This window comes from Salvelinus namaycush, chromosome 27 (assembly GCF_016432855.1).
Source record: "Salvelinus namaycush isolate Seneca chromosome 27, SaNama_1.0, whole genome shotgun sequence".
Classification (NCBI taxonomy): Eukaryota; Metazoa; Chordata; class Actinopteri; order Salmoniformes; family Salmonidae; genus Salvelinus; species Salvelinus namaycush.
The window spans coordinates 14,582,821-14,595,093 of NC_052333.1; the positions used below are offsets into that span (position 1 = coordinate 14,582,821).

The following is a 12,273-nucleotide window of genomic DNA, read 5'->3' on the forward strand; positions in this document are numbered from 1 at the left end:
AATTGTGGTAGATCAGAACAAAGAGGGAGGGGAAGCAGTAGGTGAGATGGCGACTGCCGTCGCTGAGGTGGTGCTGGAAAATGAAATTGGAGATAAAGAGGAGATTGAAATAACGGAAAAGGAAGCAGCTGTTTTCAAAGTACCGAGGAGTAAGAGGAAGAATTTAAGGGGTGGTGAAGGGTCTAATTCTAAGAGGAAGGTAGAGATTGATAAATCAGTTGAGGATGAACAGGTTGTAGAGATGGTGGAGTTTTCTTCTGGGGAGGATAGCGAGAGTGAGTCATCTGACGCGTCACAACAAAATAGCGAGATAACTGGGGTGGAAGGGAGGTATGGGATTAAGAAGGTATGTCAATTTCTGAAGTTGACAAAAGGGAAGAAATATATGCAGGATTATAATATAACAGATTTTTTCCCTGAAAGTGAATTGTTTATTGAATCAGCAAAGTTTCTGATGTCAAAAATTACAGGGGGAGGTTTGACAAGCCCTGAAATTGCTAGACTCAAGAAAGTGGTCACGAGAGTGATAAGTGATGTAAATTCTAAAGAAAATGAAAGAGTTCAGTTGCAGTTTTAACTCTGTAAAGAGATGTGGTGTCTGTATCTTCCTCTGTATATTTTTTTCATCCATGAGCAGTTTTAAGATTTCTTCTTTAAATGTAAATGGGGCAAGAGATGGTAAAAAAAGAGCAATAGTGTATGAGTTAATTAGGGGAAAGGGAAGTGACATAAATTTTCTACAAGAAACGCATAGTAATTTGGAAAATGAAGTTATGTGGCAACAGGAGTGGGGGGGGACAGTGGTGTGTAGTCATAAAAACTCAAAAAGTGGGGGTGTGGCTATATTGTTCTCAAGAGGGTTTTTGCCTTTGTCATATGAGGTTGAAGAGGTAGTTGAGGGGAGGTTATTAAAAGTTAGAGCAAGGTATGAAAACATCACTATGTGTCTGATAAATGTATATGCCCCAGTGGTGGCAGTTGAGAGGGTATGTTTTTTAGAGACATTATCAAATACCATTGAGAAATGTAACAATGAAGATTATTTATTTATTGCTGGGGACTTTAACTGCACAGTCAGCGATTTAGATAGAAATCACCAAGAACCTCATATAGCCTCAAGGAAGTTTTTAAAACGCCTCATTGTAACACATGAACTGTGTGATATTTGGCGGAGTCAACATGGAAGCACAAGGCAGTACACCTGGGCGCATGTGAGAGAGAACACCATCTCTATGGCCAGGTTAGATAGGTTTTATTGTTTTGAGCATCAATCTCAGGTCTGTAAATCAAGTGTGATAACCCCAGTGGGATTTTCTGATCATTGTTTAATAACAGAGGTGGTGTTCATTAACGATGTAAAACCCAAAAGCGCATACTGGCATTTTAATATAACTTTATTGAGTGATGCTCACTTCAGGAAATGTTTTAGTTTTTTCTGGGAAAGGTGGAGGTCTCAAAAGGCCAGTTTTGTATCCCTTCAACAGTGGTGGGATATAGGGAAAATCCAGATTCAACAATTCTGTAATCAATACACGAGGAATGTCACCAAGGATATCACCAGATCAATGAAAGCCCTAGAGTTTGAAATAGTGGAACTCATGACGTTGGGTGAGACCACAGGAGATCGAGGCCATACTCAGGCCCTCAAGAGGAAAAAAGCTGCATTGGCAGACCTGCTGGGTATCAGACCACAGGGGGCATTGGTGAGAAGTAAGTTTCAGGGAATCTCTGAAATGGATGCCTCATCCAAATTTTTCTTTGGTTTAGAGAAAAAGAATGGACAAAGAAAAATTATTCATTGTCTCAAATCAGCTGTTGGACAAGAGCTCAATAGCCCTAGTGAAATTAGAAAGAGGGCAGTAGAGTTCTATGCTGAGCTCTACAAGTGTGAGTACAAAGAGGATAAAACAGTGACACAGCAGTTCCTTGATGGGCTCCCACAGGTGGCTGCAGAAGCTCAGGTTGAGCTTGAGCAACCATTGTCTTTGCAGGAGTTATACACTGCATTAAAAGGCATGGAAAATGGAAGAGCACCAGGCATTGATGGGCTTCCCGTTGACTTTTTTAAGTCTTTTTGGGCTATGTTGGGAGAGGATTGGCTAGCAGTAGTTAATGATAGTTTAACCGGAGGGTTACTACCAATAAGCTGCAGAAGGGCTGTCCTCACCCTACTGCCCAAAAAGGGTGACCCTAGGGAGGTGAAGAACTGGAGGCCGGTGGCTTTATTGTGCACTGATTATAAGATCCTGTCCAAGGCTTTGTCCAACAGGCTGAGGGAGGTGATGGGGCAAATCATACATACAGACCAGTCCTACTGTGTTCCTGGCAGGCAGATAGGGGATAACATTTCTCTGATTCGTGATTTTTTGGACGTCTCTAGGGCTATTGGGTTGGATGCTGGTCTAATTTCAATTGATCAGGAAAAGGCATTTGACCGAGTTGAACATCAATATTTATGGCACACGTTTGAGGCGTTTGGGTTCAGCTCTGGTTTTATTGCCATGATAAAGGTGATATATGGTGACATTGAAAGTGTATTGAAAGTTAACGGTGGTTTGAGTGCTCCTTTTAAAGTGTGTAGAGGTATTAGGCAGGGATGTTCTTTATCAGGGATGTTATATGCCATTGCTATAGAGCCACTACTAAATAGCATTAGAAGTCGCATTGAAGGGGTGTACCTTTCAGAGGATATTCCTCCTATTCGTCTCTCAGCCTATGCTGATGATGTAGTTGTTTTAGTGAAAAATCAAGCGGAGGTGGATAGTTTGAGTCTAATGGTTGATCGTTTTAGGGGAATATCCTCTGCAAAAGTAAATTGGGAAAAGAGTTGTGCTTTACAGATTGGAGAATGGTCTGGAGGGATCATGGCTTTGCCAGGGGGGATGGAATGGTGTAAGGGAGGTTTTAAGTATCTTGGAGTGTACCTAGGAGATGAGGGGACTATGGAAAAAAATTGGATTGGGGTGGTTGAAATGGTGGAAGGGAGGATGAGGAGATGGCGTTGGTTGTTATCTCGAATGTCATATAGGGGGCGAACTATTATAGTTAACAATGTGATTGCCTCTGCATTATGGCATCGGTTGTCAGTTTTAGAACCACCATCTGGCCTTCTAGCTAAGATACAGGCAATTATTGTGGATTTCTTTTGGGATAAATATCACTGGGTTCCACAAAGTGTTTTGTATTTGTCAAAAGAGGAGGGGGGACAAGGTCTTGTACATCTTGCTAGTAGGGCTGCTGCTTTCCGGTTTCAGTTTATTCAAAGGTTGCTTTATGGACCGGAAAATGTGGTGTGGAGAGGGGTAGCAGGTCTTGTATTACAGAGGGTTGGAGGATTAGGTTTAAAGAAGGCTTTATTTCTGGTTGATAGTAGCCAGATTTCTAGGGAGGGAGTACCTCCGTTTTACAGAGGTCTTCTCAGAGTGTGGAGCATAATGAAGGTGTCCAGACGAACTTCAGCGGAGTCAGTGCATTGGTTGTTGGAGGAACCTCTGGTGTATGGGGCAAGACTGGATTGTACAACTGCAGCTGTTCCACATTTCTCCAAGATTCTGGTGAAGGGCAAAATTATCACCTTAAAACAGTTAATGGCCATGGCTGGGCCCGCCTTAATGGATGGAAGACGGGTGGCTGAACATTTGGGGGTGAGGTCGGAAAGGATTGTCGGACAAATGCTGGGAAGCTGCAGGAAGGCTCTGTCAGCGGAAGAGTGGGGTATGCTTAATAGCCACAAGAAGAAGGTACAAGATGAAGACGTCTCATTTCCAAGACTAGGGATTACACCAAATATCCCAGAGTCAGAAAAAAAGGCGTTATTGCTGGATTTGAGAGGGTTGGAGGAGGTGGGGTTGGATGAGGTGAAAGGGAAGGACTTGTATAGGGGGTGTGTCAAGGTGTTGAATAAAGATAAATTGAAAAATAGAAAAGACACTCCATGGAGGGTAAAATTGGGAATTGATGACAAGGTAAAGCCAGCATGGAGAGCACTGTACAAACCACCGTTACAAAAGGGTACTGGTGATATGCAATGGAGGGTTTTACATGGCATTATTGCAGTTAATGCTTTTGTATCTGTTATTAACTCAGATGTTAGAGATGGATGTCCTTTTTGTAATATAAGAGAAACCATTTTTCACTGTTTTATGGAGTGTGAGAGGATAAAACCTCTATTGGAAATGCTGGAATCTTTGTTTAAAGCTGTAGGTGAGATTTTCAATAACACTGTTTTTATTTTGGGGTTTCAATATAGTAAGCAACAGAAAAGAAAATGTCAACTGTTAAATTTTATTTTGGGACAAGCTAAGATGTCAATTTTTTTGAGTAGGAAACATAAGATAGAAACGGGATATGGGCAGGATATAAGATGTGTTTTCAAAGGATTAGTGAAAGCAAGAATAAAAGTGGATTTTGAGTTCTTCTCAGCTGTAAAAGATCTCCCATTGTTTGAGGAGAAGTGGGCCTACGAAGGAGCGCTTTGTTTTGTAGAGGAGGGGAAATTATTTTTTGTTGATGAAATAAGTTGAATGTATATGTTCTTTTGTATTTGTATTTTATTTTATTTTGTTTAGGAATTACATTTATTGTTTCATTTCTGAAAAGGCAGTGTGTCATTATTTATGTTAACAATTGAGTATAAAATAAAGGTTTTATAAAAACTCAAACTCTCTCTCTCTCTCTCTCTCTCTCTCTCTCTCTCTCTCTCTCTCTCTCTCTCTCTCTCTCTCTCTCTCTCTTTCTCCCTCTCTCTCTCTCCCTCTTTGTCTCTTAGCCTGATGGTGCTGGTGCTAACTTTAAAGGGTTTCCAGGAAAGAACCAAACTGCCTGGCAGGCTAACTATCGTTCATAAAAAAAGAAAAATATTCAAGTATGTGTCTATTCTTGTTTATGACTTGCGGTTACGACAAGCACTCCTTGTGGGAGCGATTCGCTGAAAAATGCAACTTTTCACAAAATTCGGAAGGTAATTTGTGCAGAGAGTGCCCCTTTGAACCGACTGCTTGCGGTTACACAGTCCATTACCACTGTCTATTATAAGACACTTTATTTCCTCAGTATCACGGTGTGTGTTGGTTTCATACGGAGGTAGGGATGCTTGGCAACTGTCTTAATGTATGTGGGTGGATAACAAGTAAAGAGCTCTATCTCTATGGGAGAGAAAAAACATCTTCCCTCTCTACATCTCACACACACACACACACACACACACACACACACACACACACACACACACACACACACACACACACACACACACACACACACACACACACACACACACACACACACACACACACACCTCGTCTACAATATTCTAATCAGAGCAGGCCAATTAACTGATGTGTTATAGTGTAATAGTCCTGCGGTGGAGAGGCTGAGTGGCTGATTGAATTGCAAAGCAGAGTGGATCAGACAGCCTGCAGCAATGAATAGAAGGTGGAGCGGAGGTGTATTTGTGTGTGTGTGTGTGTGTGTGTGTGTGTGTGTGTGTGTGTGTGTGTGTGTGTGTGTGTGTGTGTGTGTGTGTGTGTGTGTGTGTGTGTGTGTGTGTGTGTGTGTGTGTGTGTGCGAGTGTGTGTGTGTGTGTGTGTGTGTGTGTGTTTGTGTGCGAGTGTGTGTGTGTGCGTGTTTGCGTGTGTGTGTGTGTGTGTGTGTGTGTGTGTGTGTGTGTGTGTGTGTGTGTGTCTGCCAAACATCACGAAGTAGCTGGATCCTCTCAAAAAACAGCTCTCACAAAGAATGACTAACTGACAGACTAACTGACAGTACACTTGTGTAAGTTCTAGAGGTGTAGGGACATAGAACAACTCCCCTTGTTTCTTACTGTCTGGCATACGGAGCATGTGTGTTCTAGTTTCTAGACTATAGATCTGCCAGTCGGGAGTTGGATTGACAGGTACGAAGCCGTTCAGATAACAGATGGAACACTACTCATCAAATGCCAGTCACTCAGTTAGCCAGTCACTCAGTTAGTCAGTCACTCAGTTAGTCAGTCAGTCAGTCAGCCGGCCAGTCACTCAGTTAGCCAGTCAGTCAGTCAATCAGTCAGTTATTCACTCAGTCAGCTAGCCAGTCAGTCAGTCAGCCGGCCAGTCAGTCAGTCAGTCAGTCAGCCAGTCAGTCAGTCACTCAGTTAGCTAGCCAGTCAGTCAGTCAGTCACTCAGTTAGCTAGCCAGTCAGTCACTCAGTTAGCCGGCCAGTCAGTCAGTCAGTTATTCAGCCAGTCAGTCAATTAGTTAGTCAGTCTGTCAGTCAGTCACTCAGTTAGCTAGCCAGTCAGTCAGTCAATCAGTCAGTTATTCAGTCAGTCAGTCACTCAGTTAGCCAGTCAGTCAGCTAGCCAGTCAGTCAGTCAATTAGTCAGCTAGCCAGTCAGGCAGTCAATTAGTCAGCTAGCCAGTCAGGCAGTCAATCAGTCAGCTAGCCAGTCAGTCAGTCAATCAGTCAGCTAGCCAGTCAGGCAGTCAATCAGTCAGCTAGCCAGTCAGTCACTCAGTTAGCCAGCCAGTCAGTCAGTCACTCAATTAGCCAGCCAGTCAATCAGTCAGCTAGCCAGTCAGTCAGTCAGCTAGCCAGTCAGTCAGTCAATTAGTCAGCTAGCCAGTCAGGCAGTCAATCAGTCAGCTAGCCAGTCAGTCAGTCAGTCAATTAGTCAGCTAGCCAGTCAGTCAATCAGTCAGCTAGCCAGTCAGTCAATCAGTCAGCTAGCCAGTCAGTCACTCAGTCAGTCAATCAGTCAGCTAGCCAGTCAGTCAATCAGTCAGCTAGCCAGTCAGTCACTCAGTCAGTTATTCAGTCAGTCAGTCAATCAGTCAGTTATTCAGTCAGTCTGTCAGTCACTCAGTCACTCAGTCACTCAGTTAGCTAGCCAGTCAGTCAGTCACTCAGTTAGCGAGCCAGTCAGTCAGTCACTCAGTTAGCCAGCCAGTCAGTCAGTCAGCCGGCCAGTCAGTCAGTCAATCAGTCAGTTATTCAGTCAGCCAGCCAGTCAGTCAGTCAGTCTGTCAGTCAGTCAGTCAGTCAAGAGGCCAGTCAGTCAGCTGGCCAGTCAGTCAATAAGCCAGTCAGAAAGTCAGTAAGTATGTCATTCAGTTGACAATAACCCTGTTTCCAGACCAGTATTCACAGAGCATAAGTTTATTAGGAGGGAGAAGCCTGCAGTTCCTGATGATCCAGGCACTAACCAACAGAGGGCAGTGTACTGTATCTGAATGACACACTGCATTCCATACTGTGTCAACCCTCCCTCCCTCCCTCCCTCTCACAGGTTATGAACTTCCAACTATGATAATAGAGAGAGAATGTCTGTCTGGCAGCAAAGACAGGGAGAAAGAATCAATATGTTTCTATGAGAGTGTAAAGCACTGGGCTTATGTTACACCAGGGACAGAGTCCAGGACACACACTGTGCTTCTCCTCCACACTGCCCACAGAAATTGATGGCGAGAGAGAGGACGTGGGCTTGAGGGATTTGTGGAGAGAGAGAGAGAGAGAGATAGAGAGAGAGAGAGAGAGAGAGAGAGAGAGAGAGAGAGATCTCACACAGTGGCCGAGGATTACCAGACACCAACTGGCAAAGGAATCATTCACGGGTATTAAAAGAGTGTGTGAGAGAGGAGAGAGGGGGGAGAGAGATAGAGAGGGAGGGAGAGCGAGAGAGAGAGACAGAGAGGGAGACAGAGAGAGAGTGAAAGGAGGCGAGAGAAAATGAGAGACAGATGGACACAGGAGGCAGCACACCAAGCTCGCTGTGAAGACAACTTTGTGGTTTCTTCATGCCAGAAACAGAAGGGGGATCTGTGATCTGTAAATGTCAGCAGAAAGGGACAGAGTTAAGGGAGAACAGCGACAAGTGGTGCTGAGTAGAGCTGGCTAGACATCAGTCAACAAGACACTCAATTTGGCCACAAATCTGGACTTCATTCAATCACTCAGTCAGCGTAATCATTCAAAACATGATTACTATTCACCCCAAGGTCTGGTTTATTCACAGTGCAGATGCTGAAGCTTCATTCACACATTGACATCTTCAGAAACAATCTCTGCTCTCATGTTCCTGCAGCTAAATTATCTGAGATATTGTGAATTCATAATTTACAAACAAACAGACATATTGTGGGTATTATTGATCTACCCGCCTTTCAGGGTACCATAACACTGACTGACTGACTGGCTAACTGACTGACTGGCTAATTTACTGGCTAACTGACTGCCTGGCTGACTGACTGATTGTCTGACTGACTGACTGGCTAACTGACTGACTAACTAATTGACTGACTGGCTAATTGACTGGCTTGCTAACTGACTGACTGACTGACTAACTGACTGACTGGCTAACTAATTGACTGATTGGCTAAATGACTGTATTATTGGCTGACTGACTGACTGGCTCACTGAATGACTGGCTAACTGACTGACTAATAGACTGACTGACTGTTTGGCTAACTGCCTGACTGACTGGCTAACTGACTGAGTGACTGAAAGACTGACTGACTGAGTGACTGGACTGACTGGCTAACTGACTGAGTGACTGGACTGACTGGCTAACTGACTGACTGACTGGCTAACTGACTGACTGACTGACTGGCTAACTGGCTAACTGACTGACTGACTGACTGACTGACTGACTGAGTGACTGGACTGACTGGCTAACCGACTGACTGACTGGCTAACTGACTGACTGACTGAGTGAGTGACTGGACTGACTGGCTAACTGACTGACTGACTGGCTAACTGACTGAGTGACTGACTGAGTGACTGGACTGACTGGCTAACTGACTGCCTGACTGGCTAACTAACTGACTGACTGGCTAACTGACTGACTGACTGGCTAACTGACTGACTGACTGAGTGAGTGACTGGAATGACTGGCTGGCTGACTGACTGACTGACTGACTGACTGGATTGACTGGCTAACTGACTGACTGACTAATTGACTGACTGGCTAATTGACTGGCTTGCTAACTTACTGACTGGCTAACTGATTGGTTAACTGACTGTATGCTTTGCTTGGCTGACTGACTGACTGACTGGCTAACTGACTGACTGTCTGGCTAACTGACTGAGTGACTGACTGAATAACTGACTGATTGGCTGACTGACTGACTGGCTAGCTGACTGAGTGACTGGCTAACTGACTGACTAACTAATTGACTGACTGGCTAATTGACTGGCTTGCTAACTGACTGACTAACTGACTGGCTAACTGACTGAGTGACTGGACTGACTGGCTAACTGACTGACTAGACTGACTAGCTAACTGACTAACATACTGGCTAACTGACTGACTGGACTGACTGGCTAACTGACTGGCTGGCTAACTGACTGACTGGCTAACTGACTGACTGACTGACTGACTGGCTCACTGACTGACTGGCTGACTGACTGACTGACTGGACTGACTGGCTAACTGACTGACTGACTGGCTACCTAACTGACTCTGTGTATGTCTCTCTCTCCCTGTCTCCCTCCCTCTTTCTCTTTCAGTTTCTTCCTGGGGGATTGTGAGGCCAGTAGGATGTCTAGGGAGGATGTACTATAATACTGTAGCTCAGATACACAACAGTAGTATGAGAGTAGGCTGGAGATTAGCTGTCTGTCTGTCTGTCTGTCTGTCTGTCTGTCTGTCTGTCTGTCTGTCTGTCTGTCTGTCTGTCTGCCTGCCTGCCTGCCTGCCTGCCTGCCTGCCTGCCTGCCTGTCTGTCTGTCTGTCTGTCTGTCTGTCTGTCTGTCTGTCTGTCTGTCTGTCTGTCTGTCTGTCTGTCTGTCTGTCGGTCGGTCTATCCGTCTGTCAGTTAGTCTGTATGTGTGTTCTGTACTCTACATCACAGCCCTGAGTCTCAGGAGGGGGGATGTTGGAGGGGGGATGTTTGTGGGTATGTGCACATTTTGTAGTACTTCTGCGTTTCTGTTCATGTAAATACAGTGAGATTATCATCTGAAATTGTACAGTTTTCATTTGCACTGAGATTGATGAAACCATGTCAACGTCTGTCTCTTTTCACAGCTTCTGACCTGTGACTACCTGTCTCTCTCTCCTCAGGTGGTGTCTATACCTGTCTCTCTCTCCTCAGCTAATGTTTACCTGTCTCTCTCTCCTCAGCTAGTGTCTACATGTCTCTCTCCTCAGCTAATGTCTACCTGTCTCTCTCTCCTCAGCTAATGTTTACCTGTCTCTCTCTCCTCAGCTAGTGTCTACATGTCTCTCTCCTCAGCTAATGTCTACCTGTCTCTCTCCCTCACCTAGTGTCTACCTGTCTCTCTCTCCTCAGCTAATGTCTACCTGTCTCTCTCTCCTCAGCTAGTGTCTACCTGTCTCTCTCTCCTCAGCTAATGTCTACCTGTCTCTCTCTCCTCAGCTAGTGTCTACCTGTCTCTCTCTCCTCAGCTAATGTCTACCTGTCTCTATCTCCTCAGGTGGTGTCTACCTGTCTCTCTCTCCTCAGCTAGTGTCTACCTGTCTCTCTCTCCTCAGCTAGTGTCTACATGTCTCTCTCCTCAGGTGGTGTCTATACCTGTCTCTCTCTCCTCAGCTAGTGTCTACCTGTCTCTCTGTCCTCAGCTAATGTCTACCTGTCTCTCTCTCCTCAGCTAATGTCTACCTGTCTCTCTCTCCTCAGATGGTGTCTATAACTGTCTCTCTCTCCTCAGCTAGTGTCTACCTGTCTCTCTCTCCTCAGGTGGTGTCTATACCTGTCTCTCTCTCCTCAGCTAGTGTCTTTACCTGTCTCTCTCTCCTCAGGTGGTGTTGGGGCCCTGAGAGCAATTAGTGCTTCATTCTGACTGGAGGATCCCTCCATGGGCTGTACCACCCGTTGACACACAGGAGGGATCAGAGGAGCTCCACTGAATGAGGTAGAACCACCCTAAAACCCTCCTCACCCCCTCCCCTATCATTGAATGAACACATCCGTTTCTGCCTGCATATGTGTCGTGAAAGTGGCATCTGAGTCGTGGGACCGTTGTTGCTATGTGTCTTTAATATACCTCCATCAATGCTGTGATATCCACAGTCTAGAGACTAAGTCGGTTTGGGGACTGGGCTGGTTACGTCATGTTAGGTATTGTCAGTTTTGGGTCAGAGTGAATGTAGGCAAACATTGTTTCTATTCCAGCAGTTTTTTTGTCACTCAAGCGGAGAGAGATGTAGCATCCTCTGTAGTAGACAACAAGCATCAGGATGGGGTCTCAAGGGGAGGCTTGTTCCTCTTCTCTACTTCCTGTTTACGGTTTAATTTGACACAGTGCGCTTTTACTGTGTGTTTGTGTGAGTGTGTGTGTGTGTGTGTGTGTGTGTGTGTGTGTGTGTGTGTGTGTGTGTGTGTGTGTGTGTGTGTGTGTGTGCGCGTGCGCGCGCGTGCGTGCGTGTGTGTGTGCATGCATGTGTGTGTATACGTGTGTGTGGTGTGTGCGTGCATGCGTGTGTGTGTGCATGTGTGTGTGTGTGTGCATGTGTGTGTGTGTGCATGCGTGTGTGTGTTTTATTTTGACACAGTCAGGTTGTCATACAGTCATACAGTCAATGTGTCTGTTGATTCATTTAACCTGGAGTAGCTTTATTAACAGTTCAAATAAACCTGTCTCACCGCAGACCAGACCAGACCAGACCAGGCAGCATCACTCTGCTAGCATCTCCTTGTAAATTGATGTGTATTTGATTTTAATATGAGTGAAGTGGGAGAGGAGTCAGTCAGTGGACATCCTGTACTGTGGGCTGATTTCGTACAGTGTGTTTGTTTCTGTGTGTGTGAGTGTATGCGTGTGTGTGCATGTGCGTGAGTGTATGTGTGTGTGTACATGTGCGTGAGTGTATGCGTGTGTGTACATGTGCGTGAGTGTATGCGTGTGTGTACATGTGCGTGAGTGTATGTGTGTGTGTACATGTGCGTGAGTGTATGTGTGTGTGTACATGTGCGTGAGTGTATGTGTGTGTGTACATGTGCGTGAGTGTATGTGTGTGTACATGTGCGTGAGTGTATGTGTGTGTGTACATGTGCGTGAGTGTGAGTCTGCTAGCTACAGCTACTGTATGCTTGGCTCACTGGAGTGGCTCCCTCTCTCTCCCCTGTGTTTCCTAGTCTCTGATTGGAGGAAAGGGAATAGGGAATCTGCCTAACAACAGAGCTGTTGTATATTGTTTAGTAAACAACACGGGGGCTCTCCCTAGTGAAGCAGCACAACTCCAGACACACACACATACAAACACACACAGACACACACACATACAAACACACACAGACACGCACACATACAAACACACACAGACACGCACACAT

At 45.2% G+C, this 12,273-nt stretch overlaps 1 protein-coding gene across 1 annotated transcript in view; it reads left to right on the top strand.

The window, feature by feature from the left end:
* The first annotated feature begins 10,740 nt into the window (after nucleotides 1-10,740).
* atxn1a (ataxin 1a) overlaps nucleotides 10,741-12,273 on the top strand; it is a 64,532-nt gene continuing 62,999 nt past the window's right edge. The window contains exon 1 of the mRNA XM_038966171.1: nucleotides 10,741-10,852. The gene's annotated coding sequence lies outside the window, so the exon portion shown is untranslated. The remainder of the gene's footprint in view (nucleotides 10,853-12,273) is intronic.